The sequence below is a fragment of the Dasypus novemcinctus genome, chromosome 10, assembly GCF_030445035.2.
Source record: "Dasypus novemcinctus isolate mDasNov1 chromosome 10, mDasNov1.1.hap2, whole genome shotgun sequence".
NCBI classification, from domain to species: Eukaryota; Metazoa; Chordata; class Mammalia; order Cingulata; family Dasypodidae; genus Dasypus; species Dasypus novemcinctus.
This window is the reverse complement of record NC_080682.1, coordinates 96,159,196-96,184,934: the sequence shown is the minus strand read 5'-3', so window position 1 is coordinate 96,184,934 and position 25,739 is coordinate 96,159,196. Positions and strand designations below refer to the sequence as shown.

General features: G+C 47.5%; 2 pseudogenes; both read right to left on the bottom strand.

The window, feature by feature from the left end:
* Window positions 1-754: 754 nt before the first annotated feature.
* LOC105746425 (olfactory receptor 51V1-like) lies at window positions 755-6,908 on the bottom strand (annotated as a pseudogene).
* Window positions 6,909-13,612: 6,704 nt separating this feature from the next.
* Window positions 13,613-25,493, bottom strand: LOC139439934 (uncharacterized; annotated as a pseudogene).
* Between the last annotated feature and the right edge of the window lie 246 nt (window positions 25,494-25,739).

The window sequence follows — 25,739 nt, the reverse complement described above, 5'->3', positions numbered from 1 at the left end:
CCTAATTACTAGCCAGCTCACCTCACACTAGTTATTAAGTAATACATATTTTCCCCACCATAATGAAAGGCCCCTTCAAAATGTCTTGCCTATCTGATACTTACCAAATCAAGAAAATATGACAGAAGATCACATAAAGTAAATGAGTGAAGCATTCATTCTGAATAGCAACAAAACATCGATTTATCTAAAACTGAAATTTAGTGAGGTTGGTGGCCATTTTTATACATGTAAATGTTGTTATAAATGTCCTTCTGACAGTCAAAACAGAGTTGTCTGTTTAGGGAGTAATGAGGTGGGAAGAGAAGGGAAGAGAAGTGGGGAGGTGAGGGTCCTGCTTACTGTTTTCTGCATCTAAACCACTTATCCCTCTTATCATCCAAATATTTTATGTTTATGTAGATCAAGGCAACATCACCAATTGGTGATGACATTCTGCCTTCATTGATAGATATAAACTTTTTGCATGACTTCCTTGTAGATATATGTTGCAAATCAAATGTTTCTGAACAATTATAAATATTATTTTTCCTAGGCAGAATTTATAGAGACATACAATGAATGGCTATTATCAGAACTTTCAACATTATTGGTGGATTAAAAAGCTTGTATTTTGTTACCACACTTGAAACTTATATATTCATGCTCAATTGCCTTGTTTTCAGCTTCCTTAATTAATTGTTCCCCTTCCCCATTCCTGCCACAGTTTTCTGCATCTAAGCCACTTACCCCACATACTATCTAAAATATTTCACTACCTCTTCATGGAGAGCCACTTTTGAATCCTGCTATGATTTCATGGGTCTTCACACTGTAAATGACTGGGTTCATCACCAGTGGGAAGATGATGTAGTTGTTGTCCATGAGGACATGTACAACAAAAGAGAGATGATTCTCAAATCAGTGCACCATAGTCAGACCGATGATTGGTATGTAGAAAACCAAGACTGCACAGGTGTTGCGGACACAGGTCTGCAACGACTTGAGCCACTCCTCCTGAGATGCAATAGCCAAGACTCAGTACAGGATTAATATACAGGAGATGAGGATGAGTGCTGAATCCAAAAGCTGGGTGCAAATCACCAGGCCTAAGGCATAGAAGCTGTTGAATCTCATGTCAGAGCAGGCCTGCCAGAGGAGGTCCTGGTGCAGGCAGAAAGAGTGCAAGAGGATGTGGGGATGGCAGTAATGGAAGAACTTTAGGCAGACAATGGGAGCAGTAATGAACAGGATACTCCCCCCTAAAATAGATTATGGGAGCAATGATGAATATAAAACTTATTCCTAATATTCCCAGCCAAATTTTGATGATCCTGGCATTGGTTAGTATAGATGTATATCTCAGAGGATTGCAGATTGCTGTCAACCTATCAAAAGCCATTGCCAATGAGGACTCCAGACTCTGTGACTGACAGACCATGGATAAGGTAAATCTGTGCAATGCAGGCATCCAGACCAATCTCCTGGCTGAGCCCTCACAGGACTCCCAACACCATGTGTACTGTGGGTAGCCCATGCACAGGACAGTGAGGGCCAGCACGTCCAGGAAGTAGAACATGGGCTCATGAAGGCTCGGCTCAGACCAGATCATATGGAGGACCAGGCTGTTCCCTGAGAGTACCATCACATGGGTGCAAGAGAAAGGGATAGAGAGCCCAGCATATTGCAGTTTCTGGAAAATGAAGCTTGTTAGGACAAAGACCGAGGAATTGGTGTCATGAGCAGGAGAGACCAGTATGAGTAATTTGAGGTATTTTCAATATGAGTTAGAAATTTTGTCTATTTAGTAGATAATTTTCCTACAACTTGCCTTTACAGACAGTACTGATTTTTGCAAAGGTGGAATGTCATATAATATGGAGTTCTTTGGGGTTACAGTCTCCCAGTCCTGATTATTCACATCCACTATCCTTGTATCTGCACACTGAGAAACTCATTTGATTTCTACCTGGGAACACTCTAATATGCAGGGGGAAAATACAGAGAGAGAGAGCTAAACCTTCTTTTCTCAAGCAACTAGATATTATGATAGAATTTAAGTCCCAATTTATTTATTAATCTTTCAGTGCCTTTGTGAAAAATAACTATTCTTCATCTTCAGAAAATCTTTTCATACATCATGTGATTTGGCCTTTTTCTTCAATCCAGCAATTCCCATTCAACTCTCACCTCAGTGGTAAAATTCCAAAGAAGAATTTGCCTCTTTGCTTCCAAGGAGAATGTTGTATCTCCTCATGTCCTTCCTCTGAGAGAGAACTATGGAGCTGTAATTTATATCAACATTAAGGAGACTAGGGAACACAAGTTGACTCCGTGCCTTCAGGGACATGTTGTTCATATTTTAAAAAGAATGAGGAAAGTAATCAGTACCTAAAATTGATAAACACTTACACAGTCTATTTAATGTGTCAAGCACTGGTCTAGAAATTTATAAATATTAATTTAATCTCCACTAATATTAAGCAATAGATAATATTTTTATAGATGAGTACACTAGGGTGAGAGATTAAATAGCTTGCCAAATTCATGCAGCTAATAAATGGCTGGTTTGAACCCAGGCAATAAGACTCCTGTGCCCAAACTTTTACGTTTTCATCTTTATTGGCACTTCCTCTGCTCACGTTTAATCCTCTCACCTTGAGATGATTAAATCTTACTTTCATTTTTCCAACATTAATTTGAAAAGAATATTTCCCTTCCCCAAGCCTCAAATATATTTTATCACAATATCATTCTGTCATTCTATCATGATAGTCATAAGGGTAATGGATATAGGGATGTGGTTAAAGAATCACTATAGAACAAAAAATGATATAATGAGGTGAAGTAGTCACTTTCTACAGAGAATTTTCAACAGATTTTTTCATGCCTCATTCCACTTATCAGAAATTATATCTTTCTGACAATGAAGGACATAAGTATAATTGATTTTTCTATTAGACTTTTGTCTAAATTTATATCAACCATCAGAGGTGATGAATATGTTTTTGTTTGGAAAAAAATTGCCTTTGGGGAGGAGGGTAAAGATGGTCCCAGAGTCAGCACACCTACATCATCTCTCCTACAAAAAACTTGAGTGGAAGCAAAATCATGCCTGAGTCAGCTGTTTTGGGAATCCCCAATGTAGGAGGCTTCAGGGTATTGATCTGGAGCAAGGGTGTGATAAAAAGAGAGATTACTCAAGATAAAACCATATGTTTCTGGCACTCCAGGTAGGAGTTGCGAGAAGACTGAGCCCCTCCTTCAGGGCAGGAAGCTGCAGCATTCCCTGACTCTTGCCAGTCAGTCAGCTGGGAGAGACAAACTCCAAAAGTGGGAGGGTTCTGGTTGAAGGGTGAGGAGGGATCCCCTGAGTGTGGGTTCTATAGTCTGAACCCCCTTTTTTGAACTTTGAGGAGCATACCAGGTGGCTTGAGGAGAAATCAGGAAGAAGGGAGAGGCAAATCTGCTGAGGGCCCATGGTCAAAACATAAGTCAGTGCTGGATATGCACTGACCTACCCACAGAAGGAGCAGAAGGCTTTCTGTGGATCATTGCCCAGGTGACTGAGGCTAATTAGACATGGCTTCAGGCAACCGACCGGTCCACACCAGAGTGGGAGACAATGCAAAGACAAGTAGAAGTACTACTCCACAAAAATATGGACAATATCCCAATGGGGTATGCTATCTATAATGGGTGAGGGTGGCTTCCAGCTGAACACTTAACATTAAGGAAAATAGTATCCCAGTGCATTGAACAACATGCCAATGATTTCTAAAGAATAGCAGGATGGACCCCCTGGTTTCTTTGTAATTGCATTGTAGTTAATAATCAAACCGGTTATTGGTGGGAACATCTGGAATCCATTTGGAAATGGGTTGTGTTAATAGGCATTGGTTTTGTAATATTCTTGGTTATGTTTTGTTGTGCCTTATAATGTTGCTGTGGTTTTTTGGGCCCAGGGTGCAGCCCCATGGCAATGAACCCCTAAGATACCAGCCATTTAAGGGGTAGAAAGTAGGGGTAGCTAGAGCCCAATAGTTAAGCAGTCTAACCATCCTGGATACTTTGCTATATCCAGGACCCAGTGACACAGCATAACTGCACTCAGCTTCCAGGGATGAACTTGATCCTGACTGAGCCATCCACCATCTAATCAGTATACATAACATGAAAGGTATGAAAGACCCTATCATACATTCTGATGGTAGTAATATAAATGGAGGCCCCTTGTAAACAGAGGAGTGGAGAGAACAAAGAAAGCTTAAAGGAACAGAAGCAGAGAGAGAGCAGAGGAAGGGAAAGAGCATGGAATAAACTCAGTATGTATAAGTCCCTTGGCTCCACATGCCTTTTTCTTTGCTAATGACCCTGACTCCCCACTGAGGGTCTCAGACCCAAAACACACCCAGAAATCAATCTGATTATGTGTTGTATCTATGTCAGTTTGTGCATTTCAGGAATTCATTTCCTTCTCCTGGAAAGATTAGAAACATTAACCAAGGGAAAGAATACAAGATGTTTAGTAGGAACTACCATGGAGTGGCCATGACCATTTGGTAATATGTAAGTTACTGCCACATCTCCTGACAAGATAGTTTTCAATATTAGTTTCTTCCCAGGGAGGTGTACAAACTTAAGTCCCCAAAAGTTCTATGGCATTGAGTAGGATGTTATGTAAAAGATCCAGTGCATTGTGCCATTAAGCAACTTCCACTCCAGATTTTATAGAGGATGAAGCCTGTGAACTACAGCAGCAGGGACCTGATGTACATATAGTAAGAGAGTTATTGCTAATCCCTTTCCATATTCCCAGGGAATAAGAATGCCAATCCTCTTGCGTGGTGGTTTCCAGCATAAACTCCACCAAACTCGGTGGGTGCCTTTGGGCCTGACCTGTGGCAATCTAATACAAGGCCCTGTTCTGTTATAATCTGAGGAATACCTTGTTCCAAAGTTACTTCTATTTTTATTTCTGATAGGCAGGAATGAGGGATCTGAAACATTTACTTGCTTAGGTTTGCTCAGTTGTCAGCACAATATTCATTAGTCTAATTGCTTTCTGTAAACAAGGTGCTGCCCATGCAATGAATGGTTTGTAGAAAACTGTTATAGCTATTGTTTTTGAAACATCACTCTTTCTTTCTATCTGGCCAGCAGCCTGGGGGTTGAATGTCAGAAGAAAACACCAGGTGGTTTTTCTTTCTTATACCTTCTCCTGGACTTGGTAACCTATAAAATAGGTGATTTGGGGAAACAGATTTGGCCCAATAGATAGGGCATCCATCTACCACATGGGAGGTCCATGGTTCAAATCCTGGGCCTTCTTGACCCGTGTGGAGCTGGCCCATGCACAGTGCTGATGTGCGCAAGGAGTGCCGTGCCATGCAGGGATGCCCCCGCATAGGGGAGCCCCATGTGCAAGGAGTATGCCCCATAAGGAGAACTGCCCAGCCTGAAAGAAAGTGCAGCCTGCCTAAGCCTGCCCAAGAATGGCACCGCACACACAGAGAGCTGACACAACAAGATGATGCAACAAAAAGAAACACAGATTCCCGTGCTGCTGACAACAACAGAAGCAGACAAAAGAACACACAGCAAATGGACACAGAGAACAGACAATTGGGGTGGGCAGGGGAGGAAGGGGAGAGAAACAAATAAATCTTTAAAAACTAAAATAAAATAGGTGATTTGGTCATTGTAACTGTTTTGTGGGTACCCATGCATACTGGAAATTATTTCAAGTCCTCTTGTTGTTAAAGCTTAATTCACTCATTGGCAGCTGTATTAATCAGGGTTCTCTAGGGAAACAGAATCAGCAAGAAATATCTGTCAATAGTAAGAGATTTTATCAGGGTCTCTCATGTGACAATGCAGATGCATAAGTCCAGATGCTGCAGGCAGGCTGCAACCTAAGGGCTCCAATGAAAGTCCAATGAAGGTCCTTGATGAGTTCTGGGAGATGGTGGCTGTCCAAAGATGAGCTGGAAAATTCTAATTCATTGCTGAAATCATTTTCCCTTTTAAGGCTTTCAACTGATTGCATGAAGCATCACTCATTGCTGATGGCAACTTCTCTGATTCATGTAATTATAATCAGCTATCTATTATTTATCACTGCAGAAAATTCAATGGTGACTAAAATCCATAATTGCCCTGTTGCCGCCTTTCTTCACCCCTCCTCCCCTTCCAGCCCCGCTGTCCTTCCCGCCAGTCCCGCCCATACTGCCAACCTACAATCTGCCCTCTTCCCCAGTAATTGCTTACCTCAGGTCTATCCATCAGCTTCAGCCTATCCACAGCCGCCCCGTAGCCAGCCCTCCCTTCATCACACTCCTCCCTCTACCCAACCCTATATAACTAAGTGTACTTCCGCAATAAAGCAGACCTGTTCTTGCGCTCAAGCGGTCTCCGTGGTTTTTCCTCAACCGCGCGTCCCCCATGCCTGGAGAACTGGTGCTCCCTCTTGGAGCACCCCCCGCCGGCTGCTAGGCAGGAGCAAGCCCCCCCGACTCTTGGGCCTGAGCGAGGTCGAAATCCTCATGCTCAGCCACAACTGGCGCCCAACATGGCGGCTCCTCCCCCGGCCCCTCTCTGCTGCTGCTGCTGCTGTGATCATCCTCCTCTCCAGGTAGGGACCCCTCGCCGTCGTCCCGTCCCTATCCCGTCATGGGCGCCTCTTTGTCATTGCGTCAGGCGCCACAAGTCAGGGCCCTCGCTGCCCTGCTCGATGCCAATGGAGTCCGCGTCTCCTTGCGGCAGCTCCAAAAGTACTGGGATCTCTTGCTCCCTTTTAATCTGTGGCTCGCCACCTGCCAACTCTGGAGCCCGGACACATACTCGCGACTCATAGATCGAGTCACCTCCACCATGGAGCAGGAGAAACGCACCTTCCCAGCAGGCCTCTTACCCGTTCTCGTTGCCATTCGCGCCTGTCTCCTTGGCGCTCCAACCGAAGCCGTTTATGAAGCTTCTCCCAAACGGCCTCTAGACTGTGATCCCGATGAGTCCGCCGACACTGACTCTCTGTCTAACCAACTTGCTGCCGCTCTCGAGCATGAACCTCCCCGCCTGAGCTCCCCGCAGCAGACAGAAACCATTCCTGCCGCTCCCCAAGATGGCAGACTTCCGCCTTCTTCCCCCACTTCTGCCCAAGATGGCGCGCATCCGGCTTCTTCTTCGCCGGTGTCCTCTTCCCGCCTCTACCCGCCTCTTCCTGCCCAGTCAACATCCGGTTCAGGCCCGGAAACTGCGTGGTCACCATCTTCCACTAAACCGGAAGCACCCCTCGCGCCATCTTGTCCGCTGCCGGATGTTGCAGCTTCGCCATCTTTGCCAGCGCCCGGAAGGGTCCTGCCGCCATTTTGTTGTTGCCCGGAAGCTGCTAAGCCGCCATTTTCTTACCCGTGTTCCGCTTATCCCTTGCCGCCGCCATACGGCAATAGCCCTTCACCTGCCTTGGCTGCTCCATCAGTCCCCGGTGCCACACCTTCTCAAACCCCTCAGCTGTATCCGCTGAATCCGCAGCCCACGCCACAGCGACCCCAAACTTGGCTACCCTTTACAGCGGAAGAGGTCAGAACCCTCCGCAAAGCTGTGAAGGAACGTGGCATTGGCAGCCCTTATGCGCAGCAACTACTCGAGGAGTTGGGGACCCAGCTCGTCCTCCCCTACGACTGGATTGCACTAGCCCGTGCCATCCTGACGCCGGGTCAATTTATTGAATGGCGCGCCCATTACCAAGCGGCCATTGACCGACAAATCGTGGAGAATGCCCAAGCTGGCGTCCTCGATCCCTCCGATGCATACACGGGGACCAACAATTATGCAGACCCTTGTTCTTACCTCCAAATTGACCCAGGGTTTTGGCACCAGGTAAAAGTCCTCGTCCAGCAGTCTTTCTCTCTAGTCTCCACCAAGCAGCCCACCAAGCTCGCGCAACTGCTTCAAGACTCTAATGAGACTTTCCCAGCATTTGTCGCCCGCGTCCTGGAAGCCTGTCAGCGGAAGATTTCCAGCGAGGATGCCCAGTTTGCGCTGGCCAAAGAACTTATCATAGATGGATGCCTTGCGCCATTCCGAGCCGTAGTCCTTCCCATACGTGATAAAGCTCTGCACGAGTGGGTCCTTGCTTGCTGCGACGTCGACCCACAAGTCAAAACGCTCACCACTGCCTTTGCGTCTGCCATGGCTGTTTCATCCACCTCCACTTCCGTCTTCTTTCCATGCGGCCAGCCCGGCCATTTTGTCCGTGAGTGCTCTCAGCCAGGTCCAGCGCCTCGCTCCGACCCGCCGTCTCGGCGACCAAGGGGCCCTTCTACGCCATGTCCGCATTGTGGGAAAGGATATCACTGGGCCCGTGACTGCCGTTCTGTCCAAAGTCCTCAGCAGCCTTTAAACTCCCAGTGGGGCAGGCCTCAGCCCCTCCCCCAAGCGGCCTCCAGAAGAATTCCCAAGCCATAATGTGGACAATGCCCATAACGCACCGCCAGAGACCCTCATTAGAGCTTAAAATCGATGGGCAATGGCTTGATGGGCTCCTGGATTCTGGCGCTGAAGTCTCCTGTGTTCCCTTCGAAGTCACTGCGTTCAATCACTGGCCCCTAGAGTCCGGCCCTCAAGTCATCGGCGCCACGGGAGCCGCTACCTCCTGGAAAACGTCCCAGCCTCTGCATTGGAGCGACCGGGAAGGCCACGAAGGCCAAATTCGCCCACTCGTCCTTTCGTCTGTCCAGACCATCTTGTGGGGGAGAGATGTCCTCAGCCAGTTAAAAGCCCGAATTACCACAGAGGCCTTCTCAGCTGCGCTGCCCCCCCCTACTAGGGGCCACCGCTCACATCTCAAGACCTGACCCTATTCCTCTGGAGTGGGACACAGAGGAGCCCATCTGGGTCGAGCAGTGGCCCTTACCAGCTCACAAATTACAAGCTCTCTCCGCCCTCGTCCAAGAGCAGCTACAGGCAGGGCACATAGAGTCATCCACTAGTCCCTACAATTCACCAGTCTTTGTCATCAGCAAAAAGAGCACAGGCAAATACCGCCTTCTCCACGATCTCTGCAAGATCAACAAGCATATCAAACCAATGGGGTCACCTCAGTCAGGATGCCCGCACCCCACTGCAGTCCCCCAACATTTTCATGCAGCAACCATTGACATCAAGAACTGCTTTTTCTCTATTCCTCTTCACCCACGAGACTGTCCGCGATTTGCGTTTACAGTCCCACGCACCAACAACCAGGGCGCAGCGCTTCGATTCCAATGGCGAGTGCTACCGCAAGGTATGCGGAACAGCCCAACCATATGTCAGCTCTATGTCAACCATGCCATTGAGCCGCTGCGCTCAAAGTTTCATCCAGAGCGAACATACATTCTCCACTATATGGATGACCTTCTCTTAGCAGCGAGCTCCAGCGTGCTCCTCAATGACCTGCTCTCTGCAGTGATGACAAACCTTTCAAGCCTCGGACTTACCATGCAATCAGACAAAATAAACCTCCAACCTCCTTTTCAATTTTTGGGCTTTCATTTTCATCACTTCATTCAGCCCACAAGCCCACAAATTCATGTCTCTCACAAGATGACGCTGACTGAACTCCAACAACTTTGCGGACAAATCAATTGGCTTCGCTCGGCGCCGCCCATCACAACAGCGCAGATGCAACCCCTCTTCGAGCTCTTGCAGACCAAAGACAGCCCACCAACTGCAGCCACCCACAGCATCACCATCATTCCTGCTGCTCGAGAAGTCATCCAGCAAGTTAGCGCCGCTCTGCAGCAGTGCTGCCTGGAGCGGTTCTCCCCTAACCTTCCAATTTTGGCTTTAGTTCTGCCAATGCCAATCACTCCCACAGGTCTCTTGTGGCAAGATGGCCCTCTCCTTTTTCTGCATACGTCAAAGAGCAAACTCCTGAAAATCTGCCCTTTTACAAGGGCCTGGATCGTGTTGGCCACTGACTTAGTACTTCTCTCCATACAAACGTATGGCATCCCGCCACACACCATTGTCTGGCCTTTAGATGCCAAGGAAGTTACCTCCCTCATCATGAACAATGCCCAAATACAGAGCCTGGTAGAGCTCTTTCGCGGCTCCTTTGACAACCAGTATGCTCATCACCGATTGCTGCAGGGAATGTCTCAATTGGCATTTTCCAACCTGTTCCATCCATTGCCCGCACGGAACCCAATCCCCTCAGCCATCACTGCCTTCACAGATGCCTCAAAAATGGCATTTGCAGCCATTATATACACTCCTGGAAATCCTGAGCCACAGCAACTGCTGTTCGCAAATGACTTCTCTGTTCAAGTAGATGAGCTTCTAGCCGTCGCTGCAGTCCTTAACCTCCACCCAAACCAGTCTCTCAACATCTTCACTGACAGCCTATACACCCTTCAAGTGTGCCGCAGCCTCCCGCTTGCCACTTTCTTACCGAGTGACTCAAACATTGACCGAGCGCTCGCCTTCGTACAGCGACTGCTTGAGGCGAGGCAGCAGCCTTGGTTCATTGCTCATATCAGAAGCCACTCGGGCCTACCAGGACCGCTGGCTCAAGGGAATGACCTCGCTGATGCTTCTGTGTCCAGACGCCAGGTAAACCCAGTCCTCCTCCATGAAAGCCCTGCCGACGGGCCGCAACTTGGAGACTTTGTTAATCAAGCCAAGCTCCTGCATTCCCAATTCCACTTCTCCGCGCGGTCCATCCGGAAGCTCTTCCCCGACCTACCCATTGAAACTTGCAAACACCTTGTGCGCACGTGCCGGACTTGCGCGCCATTGTTGCCACTTGGGCCTTTGCAGCCTCAGGGTGTTAACCCGCGCGGCCTCCGCCCAAACTCAAGGTGGCAATTAGATGTCACTCATGTCAGTGCATTTGGCTGCCTCAAATATCTTCATGTGGCAATTGATACCTTTTCACATCTGTGCTATGCAGTCCCTCTTGCGGGGGAAAGTGCTAAACACTGTGTCCAGGCGCTTCGCCAAGCTATTTTGTTCATGGGAATTCCATGGGATCTCAAAACGGACAACGGACCAGAATATCGCAGTGCCGCCTTCACCAGCTTCGTGCAGATGTATCACATCATGCATCATTTTGGCATTCCATACAATCCACAGGGGCAAGGAATCGTCGAGCGCACTCACCAACAGCTCAAGCTACTCATTCAAAAAGAAAGGGCCTCCTCTCCCCACAAGGCCCCCGCCGACGTCGTGACTGCCTGCCTCATTCATCACAATCTCCTAACCTTCGATGACCGTGGACTCTCCCCTACCCATAAGCACTGGGGACCCATGTGGCAGCCCTCGCAAGTTCCCCTTGTCCATTGGAAAGACCCTGCCACAAATCGTTGGCAAGATCCAGCTCCCCTCCTAGCACAGGGGAGGGGCTTTGCTTGCATCTTTCCAGATTCTGAGCCGCAGCCGCTCTGGGTTCCTGGGCGCTGCATCCGGCCCGCCACTGACCCATTAGTTCCACTGAACGATCAGCACCCTATGCCTTCGGTGAGAGATAACATTGACAGTGGATACAGCCCAGAGGTCGCCCCGTTCACCCGGATCCAGCACCAGCCATCATCAAGGAATGCCCCCTCTTAAAACATTTCAAACCCTTACCCCACTCTCTGCCCCCCTCATGCTGCCCGCTCGCCACGCGTGGAGAGCGAGGAGTTTTCTCTTCTTTTGTCTTCACAGATGCCGCACCGTCAGATGATGCCTCTATACAACCTCGCGACCATTTTCTTCGTCCTGGCTTCCCTCGCTCTCCCAGCCGCCGCCAACCCGAGTCACCAGCCCTTCAATTGGACTCTCTCCCTTTGGCAACAGGAAAAGCTTCTCCTCGCAAACGAGCAGGCACAGGGATCGCCGCCCTCGCCACACAGTCTTCTGCCCTCTCATCTCTCAGACAGGCTGTTGATGAAGATATCACCTATCTTCGTAATGCTGTAAAATACCTAAAAGACTCTCTCAACTCTCTCTCTGAAGTAGTTCTCCAGAAACGCCGCGGCCTCGACCTCCTCCTCCTTAAAGAGGGGGGTCTATGTGCCGCCCTTGGAGAAGAATGCTGCATATACGCCAACTCCACCGGCCTGGTCGAGGACAACCTGAAGAAAGTCCAAGAGGGACTAGATAGACACCGCAAAGAGCGAGAAAACGCGAACTATTTTTCCAGTGTTTTCCATACCCTCCTCCCATACCTCCTTCCATTCCTAGGCCCACTCATCATCATCATCTTAGCCCTCGCTGTAGGACCTTGGGCCGTAAGAAAAATTTTCCGCCTTGCCAAAGACCAATGCAGTGTTCAGCTCCTTTGTACAAGTCCACTACCAACGCCTCACCACCGATGAGCCCCCACCAGCCGTCCTCCACGCCCCTTCCGCCCACGCCACCTACTCCAAACCGCACGCCTGTAACCTCCCGTCCCTCTCTCTGCACCTCTCCCTGCCTTTTCCACCCTTCCGGCAGGGATGTTCAGGGACATCACGGGCCCGTTTCGCTGGCAAGGCCCTGCGCGCGCCAGGCGCCAGCGTGCGCCGACCCTAATAGTGGGCACATGCGTCCTGGCCAGATGCTATGTCGTCCGCTCATGGCCGGCCGGTCCTCATGGTCTCCCCCACCCCTTGTCTTATCCCTATGCCCGTCCCTTTGACCTCCTTTTCCTCCTCCTCCTCTTGATCCTTGTCTTTTGTTACTGCGCACACCGAGTCATTCACACCCACCCTGCGCACCAAAACTTGTTGCTTCTAATTCTTTTTAAAACAAAAGGAGCAATTGTTGCCGCCTTTCTTCACCCCTCCTCCCCTTCCAGCCCCGCCGTCCTTCCCGCCAGTCCCGCCCATACTGCCAACCTACAATCTGCCCTCTTCCCCAGTAATTGCTTACCTCAGGTCTATCCATCAGCTTCAGCCTATCCACAGCCGCCCCGTAGCCAGCCCTCCCTTCATCACACTCCTCCCTCTACCCAACCCTATATAACTAAGTGTACTTCCGCAATAAAGCAGACCTGTTCTTGCGCTCAAGCGGTCTCCGTGGTTTTTCCTCAACCACGCGTCCCCCACGCCTGGAGAACCGGTGCTCCCTCCTGGAGCACCCCCCGCCGGCTGCTAGGCAGGAGCAAGCCCCCCTGACTCTTGGGCCTGAGCGAGGTCGAAATCCTCATGCTCAGCCACATTGCCCTTCTATTATAGTTAGTTCAATGCTTGCTTGACCAAACAACTGGATGCAATTACCTGGCTGAGTTGACACATGAGCCTAACCATCACAGTCCACCACTTGTCCACTCAGCAACCATGCACATTATCTTCAGTCATACTTAGTCTCTAACTAAAAACAATAACAGACATGCATAGATAGATAGATAGATAGATAGATAGATAGATAGATAGATAGATAGATTTCTGCCTAACAATGTTCAACTCTTGTGTACAGCCAGAAATGCATTAATTCCATACAGAATAGGGTGCAAGTTCTTAGGTAATATTCACTCTTAAAATTGACATCCTCAAATATTGTGATATGAAACTGATATGAAACTTGTTACAGGATAAGGGAAAAGTTTGGGGGAGAAGACAAAAAAATTCGTTTAGTGTACAAAAACAATCATTATCATAATGAAGCAAGGAAGAAAGATTCATGACCATTACAGTCCTTGTTTCTGTAACTAGTCACTTGGCTGAAGTTCATATTTATCACTCCTTCTTCCACTACCCATTCCATGTTTCCATTACCCTCAGCAAGCACTTCAGTGGGCCATGGTTCTTTGCCTGGAAGGGTGACCAGAATCCTTCATTCCTGAAGACTCTGGGCCATTGTTAGTCCTGCTGGGATTGGGTTGTTTCCATTTTCTATTGACTTTAATCATAGGGCATGGTAGTACTAAGTGATGCCCTAGAGGATCTCCCTTATTCGAGGCAAAGTCTTCTTTACCCCCATTAGGTAGATGTAGTTCTATTTCCCCTTGATAGTCAGGATCAATCACCCAAGCCAAGAAAGTAATTCCCTGCTTTGACTGTTGATTTAGAGGTAAGATTAGCCCTAAGTGGACAGGTGGCAGTTTAAACTTCCAGTTCAATGGAATCATTATTGTGTTCCCTGGTGAGAGCACTTCTCCTTTTGAGAAAAAAACCTGTAGACCAGCAGAGTCTGAGGCTGCAGGGATAGGAAGCAAAAATTTTCCTAGTGGGTCACTAGGGATAATTGTGAGTGGTGCCACTCTCATTTCTACCCCTTAATTCCTAGGCTCATGGATCTTGGTTATGGGAAAAACAGCACCATAGAGTGAACCCTGATTTAGAGCATATGTCCTGGAGAACATTGCCCCAGCCCTGCAAGGTATTGCCACCAAGTTTGCACTGTAATTGAGTCTTCAAAGGCCATTCCACTGTTATATCAGTCCAGCTCCTTCAGGGTTAAGGGAGACATGGTAAGACCAGTGAATTCCATGGTCATGCGCCCATTCCTGCACATCCTTTACTGTTCCTTGTTACTTGAAATGGGTTCCTTGATTGGAATCAATGCTATGTGCAAGGCTGTGACATCAGATAAGACATTCGGTAAGTCCATTTGGAAGAAGCATTGCCTGCAGGAAATGCAAACCCATACCCACAGTATCTGTCTATTGCAGTTAAAACAAATTGTTGCCCCTTCCATAGTGGAAGTAATCCAATATAGTCAACCTGTCACCAGGTAGCAGGGGGGACACCTTGAGGAATGGTGCCATATCAGGGAATGAGTATGGGTCTCCGCGGCTGGCAAATTGGGCACTCAGCAGTGCCTCTAGCCAAGACAACCTTGGTGAGAGGAAGTCCATGCTGAGTCCATGCATAACCTCCATCCCTACCTCAATGGCCACTTTGTTCATGAACCCATTGGGCAATGACAGGAGTGCCTGGGAAAAGAGGCTGAGCATTAGCCACAGAGTGGGTCACCTTATCCAAATAATTATTAAAATCTTCCTCTGCTGAAGTCACCCTCTGGTGAGTATTCACATGGGACACAAAAATTTTCATGTTTTTTGCCCACTCAAAAAGGTCTATCCACATTATTCTTCCCCAGACTTCTTTGTCACCAATTTTCCAATCATGTTCCTGCCAATTCCCTGGCCATTGAGCCAAACGATTGGCAAGAGCCCATGAATCAGTGGACATAAACACCTCTGGCCACTTCTTTTTCCAAGGAACATCAACAACCAAGTGCACTGTTCGAAGTTCAGCCCACTCAGAGTATTTGCCCTCATACTGTCCTTCAGGGATGTCCCAGAAAGGGGCTACAGTGCTGCAGCTGTCCACTTTAGGGTGGTACCTGCATACTGTGCAGAACTATCTGCAAATGAGGTCCGAGTTTTCTCTTCTTCAGTCAACGAATTGTAAAGAGCTCCCCAAGATGCCAAAACTGTGAGCTGGGAAAGAGAAGGCAACATGGCAGAGGTGGCAACCTTGGGCATTTAGACTACTTCCTTATTTAACTTACTTGTACCTTCAGGACCCACTCGAGCCCTGTCTCATATATACCACTTCCACTTTATTATGGAGTGCTGTTGTGCATGCCCAACTTTATGGATTGGTGGGTCAGACAATACCCAGCCCATGATAGGCAACTCAGGTCTCATGGTAACTTGGTGGCATGTGGTTAAGTGTCCAGTCTCTACTAAGGCCCAGTAGCAGGACAAAAGCTGTTTCTCAAAAGGGGAGTAATTATCTGCAGAGGATGGCAGGGCTTTGCTCCAGAATCCTAATGGTCTGCATTGTGATTCTCCTATAGGTGTCTACCAAAGGCTCCAGACATCATCTCTATTCTCCATGGAAACTTCCAGCACAATTGGATCGGCTGGATCATATGGTGCAAGTGGTAGTGCAGCTTGCACAGCAGCCTGGATGTGATGCAGAACCTCTTCTTGTTCCAGTCCCCCCCAAAAACTAGCAGATTTTCTGGTCACCCAGTAAATGGGCTGGAGTACCACACCCAAATGAGGAATGAGTTGTCTCCAAAATCCAAAGATACCAACTAAGTGGTGTGCCTCTTAGGAGGGGCCAGATGCAATAGCTTATCCATTACTTTAGAAGGGATATGTCAACTTCCTCCACAACACTGGGCACCTTGAAATTTCACTGAAGTAAAAGGACCCTGCATATTAGTTGGATGTATCCCCCATCTTCTCTCATGCAAATGCCTTGCTAACAACTCTAGAGACTTGGCTACTTCTTGCTCACTAGGTCGTATCAACATGATATCATCAATATAATGAACCAGCGTGTTGTCTTGTGGGATTGAGTGATAATCAAGTTCCCTATGGGCAATATTATGACATAGGGCTGGAGAGTTGATATACCCCTGAGGCAGGAATGTGAAGGTATACTCCTGGCTCTGCCAGCTGAAAGCAAACTGTTTCTGGTGGTCCTTACTAACAGCAATTGAGAAGAAAGCATTTGCCAAATCAACAGCTGCACACCAGGTACCAGGGGACATGTTGATTTGCTCAAGCAATGATACCACACCTAGGACAGCAGCTACAATTGGAGTCACACCTGGCTAAATTTATGGTAATCTACTGTCATCCTCCAAGTTCCATCTGTTTTCTGTATAGGCCAAATAGGAGAGTTGAATGGGGATGTGGTGGGAATCATCACCCCTGTATCCTTCAAATCCTTGATGGTGGCACCGATTTCTGCAATCCCTCCAGGAATCTGTTATTGCTTTTGGTTTAATATTTTGCTAGGTAGGGGCAGTTCTAGTGGCTTCCCCTTGGCCTTTCCAACCACAATAGCCCTCACTCCACAAGTCAAGGATCCAATGTGGGGATTCTGCCAGTTACTGAGTGTGTCTATTTCAATTATGCATTCTGGAACTGGGGAATTAACCACAGAATGGGTCTGAGGACCCACTGGACCAACTGTGAGATGGAACTGAGCTAAAACTCCATTAATCACCTAAGCTCCATAAGCCCCTACTCTGACTGGTGGGCTGCAGTGATGTTTTGGGTCTCCTGGAATTAATGTTATTTCTGAACCAGTGTCTAATAATTCCTGAAATGTCTGATCATTTCCTTTTCCCCAGTGCACAGTTACTCTGTAAAAGGCCGTAGATCTCCCTAGGGAAAGGTGGGAGAAAGATTAACAGTATACATTTTGGGCAGTTTATCAGGATCCTTCTCCAAGGAGACCTGGCCTTCTCCTCATTCAAGGGGCTCTGGGTCTGTAAACTGTCTCGAGTCCGGGAATTGACTAAGGGGCTGCAATACTGTTCATCTGTAATTCGAGTTAGGATTTTGTTTGCTCAAACTAGAACTTTTCTGTTTATACAGATCCAGAAGAAATTTAGTAGACTGCCCATCTGTTTCACTGCTAGGGACCCCAGATGTATTAACCAACGCCATAACTTTACGTGACTCAGACTATTTGGAGTGCTTTTATGAATTTGCTTTTCATTGTGGCCGCATGCCCACCTTGACTTTGGCAATAAACTAACGATACTTGACTTTTACCAGACCCTCATCTGATCATCCCCATAATGTTTAAGGATTCTAATTCCATCACCGCCTTCCCTACAATTATATCTGGACTACAGAGAAAAGCCACCACAGAGCTCTTCAGGGAAGATTGAGTTAGGCTTACAAACTTATTCCTCACAGTACTGGTTAAAGGTGTGTTCTCTGGATATTCCTGGGGTGGGTGGGCAGCTCTCAAAGGGTAAATTCATTCTAGAATTCCAATCTCCCTATGCCTGTGAATTCCCTCTTCTATTGTAAACCAGGAGAATCGGGCATCTCAGCCTCAGACCTTCTAGGCCATCTTTTGGTCCATGTTTCAGTCAGTCACCCAAACAAACTCTTACAGCCCTTTTTAACTCCTCGAGTTACAGCATTGAATCCAGAATTTCTGCTTGTGGGCCTATATCAATAAATTCAGCCTGATCCAAATTTGTTTTCCCTCCACCATTGTCCCACACCCTTAGCATCCATTCCCACACACAGTCCCCTGATTTCTGTCCATATAAGTTGGAAAACTCATACAGTTCTTTCTGAGTAAACCTTATTTCCTCATAGGTCATACTTTGTATTTCACCTTTGGGGACTTGTGATTTTAGCCTAGTAATAGGTCTCAAAGGCCAGAGAGGTGGTTGGGGTGGGTAAGAAGAAGGATTAGAAATGTCTTCACTTTAACTGCAGAAACCCTGTGGAGTTGAGATTTAGTTTCCTTTGTAACTCTGCTACTTGTACAATGAGTGTCTAAGCTTTGTTCTCAGATATGCTGAACCTGTGCCTACAGGAGACAAGATTTTCTTCAGAGAATACATAGAAACTTTCACATCATTAATGTAGAATTTAAGTTTCAAATTTGAAGACTTTAATTCATCTTTTTCTTTTGTAACAGTATCCAGAGTATGTAGGAGGAGCCAGCCAATATCATTATATCTTTTGACTCAGCAAAACTCTTTTAAGATGTTGAAAACTCTCACTCAGTGTTTATTCCCTTGCTTCTTATAAACATGGAAGAAGGGAATCCAGTGATGATATTTTGCATATCTTCATTGCCAACTCAAGCCATGGACTATTATCAGCTTCTTCATCATTGGAAAGTCAGTCATTAGTACTGTTGAGTCCAATTAGAGTAGAGAGCCAATTGCAAAACTCCCAGAACCACCCCACTTCTGGTACCAAGATGTATTAGTCAGCGTTTACTAGGGAAACAGAATCAACAAGAGATATCTGCCAATAGAATGAGATTTTATCAGAGTCTCTCATGTGACCATGGGGATGCACAAGTCCAGGTTCTGCAGGCAGGCTGCAACCAGGGTCTCCAATGAAAGTCTAATGAAAGTCCTTGATGCATTCTTGGAGATGATGGCTGTCCAAAGATGAGCTGTGAAATTCTCATTCAATCTGGAATCACTTTCCCTTTTAAGGCATTCAATTGACTGAATAAAGCATTACTCATTGATGATGGCAATCTCTCTGATTGATGTAATTGTAACTATCTATGATTTACCACCGCAGTAAAGTCAATGGTGACTAAAGTCCATAAATGCCACCGTATTACAGTTAGCCCAGTGCTTGCTTGACCAAACAACATGCCACAATTACCTGCTGAGTTGACACAGTAGTCTAACCATCACAACACCCAGAAACCTATGGAATGCCTGAAGCAGTAATTACAGCTACATAGGTTAGTGCATAGTTTGGTCCATCTGATAGAGTAAGGGGCCCTATATAGTATATTTGCTAGCAGTGCTCTGCCTGTTTTCGCTGCTGATATCACCTTTACCAAATGTCCATGTTATCTTCAAAAGGAGTTTAGTCAGGTTGATATCAGGTTTCCCTAGATGAGAAAGACATTTTTCCTCTAGATATATAGCCTCAGTCTAAACATGAAAAAAGAAAAAGTAAGGAAAAACCAGATTGAGGGCATTTGACAAATCAGCCAAACACTAAAGTTCAAAACTGTCAAGGCAAAGAAAGATGAAGAAAGACATATAACACACTACATATTTGAGGCAATGAAGGAAACAAATGTGGTATTTGGATGGATCTTCACTCAGAGAAAGGGATTTAGTGGAAAAAACTAGGGAGATCCAAGTAAAGTCTGCAGGTTTATTAAACTCACTGTACTGAAGTTAATTTTGACAAATGTAGCATGATAATATATTTTAACATTCAAGGAAGCTGAGTGAAAGGCATTAAGGAACAATGCACCATCTTTGGAAATTTTTTGTTAATCTAAAATTCTTTTAGAGTAAAATGCTTAATAATGTCTAAATTGTAATTAGAAAAACCAGTTCAACTCAATCCAAACTCACATTTAACCATGGTAATTTCTGAATGAAACTGCCAACTACATTATATACATTTCATGGAAATATCCATTGATAAATTGCACAAATGCAAAAGAACCATCCTCTCAATAAATGGGGCATACAATTACTCAAGTTCTTTCATTCATTTCTCTTCCAGAATATTGCATCATCTCCTTGATATTGGGTAACTTAAATATTGAGATATCAGGTTAACCACTGTTAACACATTTTATCTATAAAACTCTTAGATAGACAATAATATGAAAAACAGTTGGTTATTACATGCAAATATATAAATATGTAGGAAACAACAACTAAGTTCCAGGTCCAGCAAAAACTTGTAAAGACATAAAAGTCATTAATTCTATTATTACAATAAGAAAAATTTGGGCAAACTGATAATCATTGACTTTTCTTGGACCGATCAAAAAATGAGATTGCAGTGAAAAACAATAACTCCAAAATCTTGAGAGGCAGGCACATCCAGAGATATATATTTGATATATGCTTGCCTGAAGCAGAAGGTCCTCCAGCCATGAAGAGGTTTTTAAATGGCAATTGTGATAAATTTCTGGAGGGTGAGAAATAGAGCCTTGTTCTTTTTGGTATTATTTCCAGGAAACCCAACATGTGCGGTCACCCCTCGGGCTGAAGTGTGGTTTGCTGGCCTGGCGGGGGAGCAGCCGCGGCAGGCCAAGCCGCTGCCCCCATAATAGGGTGGCTGGTCGGACTCACCGCCACCCCTGAAGGGAGCTCGGCATGGGCGCAGAGTGCCCTCGGGTCTCCCCTTCTCGGCAGCCATGCTTCCGCGGCCGCCCCTCCTCCCGGATGGCGCCACCCGATGCCTGTGGGGCAGCACCCTTCTTCTTCTTTCTCCCTGCGCAGGCGCAGGGCGGAAAATTCCAGTATGCCCTTTTCCCCTCCCCCGACAGCAACAACAGCCAGGCGTGGGCGGAAAGATCCAGCCCGCCCTTTTCCCCTCCCCCGACAGCAGCAACAGCCAGGCGTGGGCGGAAAAATCCAGCCCGCCCTTTTCCCTTCCCCCGACAGCAGCAACAGCCAGGCGTGGGCGGAAAAATCCAGTCTGCCCTCCACCCCAGCAACAGCAGCCACCAATCCCTAAACCCTGCCCCTTCCCCCAGTAACAGCAACAGCCAATCCCTAACCACCAACCCTCCCCCGTCCAGTACCGCCCACTGACCTTTTGCCGGCAACCAATCAGAATAGGGTGTGGCTTCGACCAATCAGCCTTCCCCAGCCCCTATAAAACTGTTGCCTCTCCCTCAATAAAGTGGACTTGTGTGTTTACCTTGTCTCCGCGGTAGTTCTTCTGCCGTGCGCCCTCCAGTCCTGAGAGCCCCCGACAAGGGCCTGGCCTCCCTTGTCCCCAGTTCGTCGCCTGCTTCGCCGGGTGACCCCTTTGTCACCGGCTTCGCCGGGCGACCCCGTCAGCCGAACCGCGCAACCCCTTGTGAGACCGATCCCTTGTCTGCTGCCGGACCAACCCTTCGTCCCAGGTGGGACCGACCCTTCGTCCCAAGTGGGACCGACCCCTCGTCCAGAGCTGGACCGACCCCTCGTCCGCAGCCAGACCCCACCTCTACCGACCGAGCAAACCGTCGCAGCTGGCGCCCAACGTGGGGCAAGGCAACTCCACCACAGCCTCACTCCATAACCTGGCGGCCCCCCCCTCCTCTCTTCTCACCTTGGGACTTCTCTCATGCAACACTGCTGCTACCTGAGCCTTGGCTACCTCATATGATCCACGGCGGTCTGGGAGAATCGCTGGATGGCTTTCTCCTTCCATGTCGGGGGCTTATACCGACCCGCTATGATTAAGAGGAGCCTTGGATTTCTCGGGAGCGCGCGCTTGCACGTCTGAAGTAATCCTACCACAGCCCTACGCCCTCCTCTCCTCACCTTGGGACTTCTCTCATGCAACATTGCTGCTACCTGAGCCTTGGCTACCTCATACGATCCACGGCAGTCTGGGAGAATCGCTGGATGGCTTTCTCCTTCCATGTCGGGGGCTTATACGGACCCGCTATGATTAAGAGGAGCCTTGGATTTCTCGGGAGCGCGCGCTTGCACGTCTGAAGTAATCCTACCACAGCCCTACGCCCTCCTCTCTTCTCACCTTGAGACTTCTCTTGTGCAACATTGCTGCTACCTGAGCCTTGGCTACCTCATACGATCCACGGCGGTCTGGGAGAATCGCTGGATGGCTTTCTCCTTCCATGTCGGGGGCTTATACCGACCCGCTATGATTAAGAGGAGCCTTGGATTTCTCGGGAGCACGCGCTTGCACGTCTGAAGTAATCCTACCACAGCCCTACGCCCTCCTCTCTTCTCACCCCTATCTTTTCGCTCTGCATTGCTGCTCCTGAACCTTGGTGACCTCATATGATCCACAGCGGTCTGGGAGAATCACTGGATGGCTTTCTCCTTCCATGTCGGGGGCTTATACCGACCCGCTATGATTAAGAGGCGCCAATAAAACGCTCAGGAGCGCGTGCCTGAGCACCTCCACCCCTGCCTTCACCTCTGCCTCCTCCCCTCCGCGCTTGCTCCCATTTGCCTTGCTCCACTGCTCGTCGTCCCGCCCTCCCCTTGTCGGGGCCTTCTTTTGGCCCGCGACCACCGTCAGAGTCCCATCGGCTCCGACCCCTCGTCTCACCGCGCACCTCGGCTCCCATCGCCACGCTCTCAAGGTAAGGGCCCCTTTTCTTATTGGCTCCAAAAGGCCATTAGCAATGGGTAACATCCTATCTGCTAAGCAAGCCCCACAAGTTCATTCCCTCACCAGTCTCCTAGACACTCACCGGTGTAAGATCTCTTTCAAACAGCTTCAAGTATATTGGGACCTTCTTCTCCCCTTTAATCCGTGGCTTACCACGTGTCAGCTTTGGGACCCGGACACCTATACTCGCCTTATAGATAGGGTCACTTTTGCTGTGGAGCAGGAAGGTAAAAGATTCCCTCCTGGCTTATTACAGGCAACATGAAGTCCAGAAGAAATCTTGAAGGGTATAATCTATGATATGCTATATAAAAAAGGATTTAAAAGCAGCTATACCAAGAAAGTAAGAGTTATGAGTCAACTGTAAATAAATTATATATTTCTGTTAATGTGTTGTAATTGTTCTGTGTTTGTATGTCTGTTCGTTCAATGTCAACATATATTGTGATACCTCCGGATGGTAAATATAAATTACTAGAAATCTTTAAAAGAGCTCTATTCAAATGGCCAAAAATTAAATAAGCGCTTATATTAATACTTAAGTTTATTATATTAATACATAAGTTTAAATGTTAATAAGATATCTACAATTTAAAAAATTGTAAGTCTTAATTAACAAAATTAACTGTACGTCTTCATAAAAAGTTGTTCCTGCCTAGATTAAAATGAATAACTTATTTTTCTTCACAGGATAATATAAAGAATGTAAAACTTATATGAATATTAAAAAAGGTTAAAAGTTTGTAAAAATGCTAACGGAAATGTAATAAGTTTTGCAAAAAGACGTATTTTGTCCTAAGGTAGGATGGCTAATTTTTCATAAACTCTTGAAACTTAATTTGCATGCGGCAAGTGTAAAAGGTATTGTGATAACTTTACGTAAGGGAATGTGTTCTGTAAAGTAAAATTTATCTTCAATAGTTTACATTAAGGTATTAAATGGCTAATTCCAAAAGGTCATTCTTAAATATATATATATAAAACTAAATTGATGATAATAATAATAAAAGGTAATTTTATAACAGGAAAGATTAACAGCAACCAAGCTCCCCTGCCAACTTGCTTTTAGGAAACGGTTTCTAATATTGCATGCTACTAAGTATTTAAAGAAAAGTTATTCTTAAGGAAACAGAAGATGATTTTGTCTTTGCAGCCATTGTCTATTTAGCAACACCCCTCGCTATCGGCCTAGCCACTGTTGCACCGGACGATTGGAACCTTAAACAAAGACTCCTCCTCACTGTCATCTTCCTATCTATCGTTACTATATGTACTGCCCTCCTTCTCCTTCGTTTATAAAGCAGTCTCCTACAAACCACAAAGCTTCTGTCTTAAACATACCATTCTCAACCCTATCCTCTAAATGATCTTCTCACTTCCCCCACAGCCTTTAATACTTTATTTCTTCCTCATAACCTTTGCTTTCTTGATAATATTTCCCGCCATCTGTCTAGCCGCTACCGCCCCAGAAGATTGGAACCTCGGCCAACGAATTCTACTCTCCATCGCCTTTCTGTTTATTATCCTCTTTTATGCTTTACTCCTTATCTTCCTCCCATAATGACTTCACCAAGCCTCCTCTTGTCCAAAACCGTCACTCTTCTTTTCCTCACACTCCCCATTGCACTCACCAACCCCAGCCATCAGCCTTTTAATTGGACAGTAAGCCTCTGGCAGGAAAAGGTAATCCTCTCCTACAATGTCTTCGCTGCCAAGGAGAGATCAACTACCTGCAATGCGCTGTCATCCTGGACTTTTAACAACAGATGGATCTTATAGCCGCCGAGATCAACAAGAATTGGACATTGGCCACTCTTGCTTGCAACGGCAAGATACCACCCCCTAAATTGTACATTTATATCCCCGTCATACTCACCTCCCTCTTCAGCCCCGCTTCCCTCATTGCTTACTGCCTCTTGGGCTGCTGCCATCCTGGCCCTTATTTGAAAAGAAGGGGGAAATGCGGTCACCCCTCGGGCTGAAGTGTGGTTTGCTGGCCTGGCGGGGGAGCAGCCGCGGCAGGCCAAGCTGCTGCCCCCATAATAGGGTGGCTGGTCGGACTCACCGCCACCCCTGAAGGGAGCTCGGCATGGGCGCAGAGTGCCCTCGGGTCTCCCCTTCTCGGCAGCCATGCTTCCGCGGCCGCCCCTCCTCCCGGATGGCGCCACCCGATGCCTGTGGGGCAGCACCCTTCTTCTTCTTTCTCCCTGCGCAGGCGCAGGGCGGAAAATTCCAGTATGCCCTTTTCCCCTCCCCCGACAGCAACAACAGCCAGGCGTGGGCGGAAAGATCCAGCCCGCCCTTTTCCCCTCCCCCGACAGCAGCAACAGCCAGGCGTGGGCGGAAAAATCCAGCCCGCCCTTTTCCCTTCCCCCGACAGCAGCAACAGCCAGGCGTGGGCGGAAAAATCCAGTCTGCCCTCCACCCCAGCAACAGCAGCCACCAATCCCTAAACCCTGCCCCTTCCCCCAGTAACAGCAACAGCCAATCCCTAACCACCAACCCTCCCCCGTCCAGTACCGCCCACTGACCTTTTGCCGGCAACCAATCAGAATAGGGCGTGGCTTCGACCAATCAGCCTTCCCCAGCCCCTATAAAACTGTTGCCTCTCCCTCAATAAAGTGGACTTGTGTGTTTACCTTGTCTCCGCGGTAGTTCTTCTGCCGTGCGCCCTCCAGTCCTGAGAGCCCCCGACAAGGGCCTGGCCTCCCTTGTCCCCAGTTCGTCGCCTGCTTCGCCGGGTGACCCCTTTGTCGCCGGCTTCGCCGGGCGACCCCGTCAGCCGAACCGCGCAACCCCTTGTGAGACCGATCCCTCGTCTGCTGCCGGACCAACCCTTCGTCCCAGGTGGGACCGACCCTTCGTCCCAAGTGGGACTGACCCCTCGTCCAGAGCTGGACCGACCCCTCGTCCGCAGCCAGACCCCACCTCTACCGACCAAGCAAACCGTCGCAAACATGTTCTCATGGTGACTGTCCAGAATATCCCCCATGGCTCTGGAAGGGGAAAGGTAGAGTAATTATTCTCCAGAACCTTCTTCATTATAAAGGATTTCTCTACCAGCTTAAAAAAAAAAAAAAAAAAAGCTTTACCAGAGCCTTATCACAGCTGGGTGAATCCTTATCTCAGCTGCCTCAACTAAGGAGAAAGCAACAACAACCAAATAATCAGCAAGATTCAAGGATTCCAGGATATGGTTTTGGAGTAAAGCAAAGAGAAAAGGGCCTGAGGGGAAATA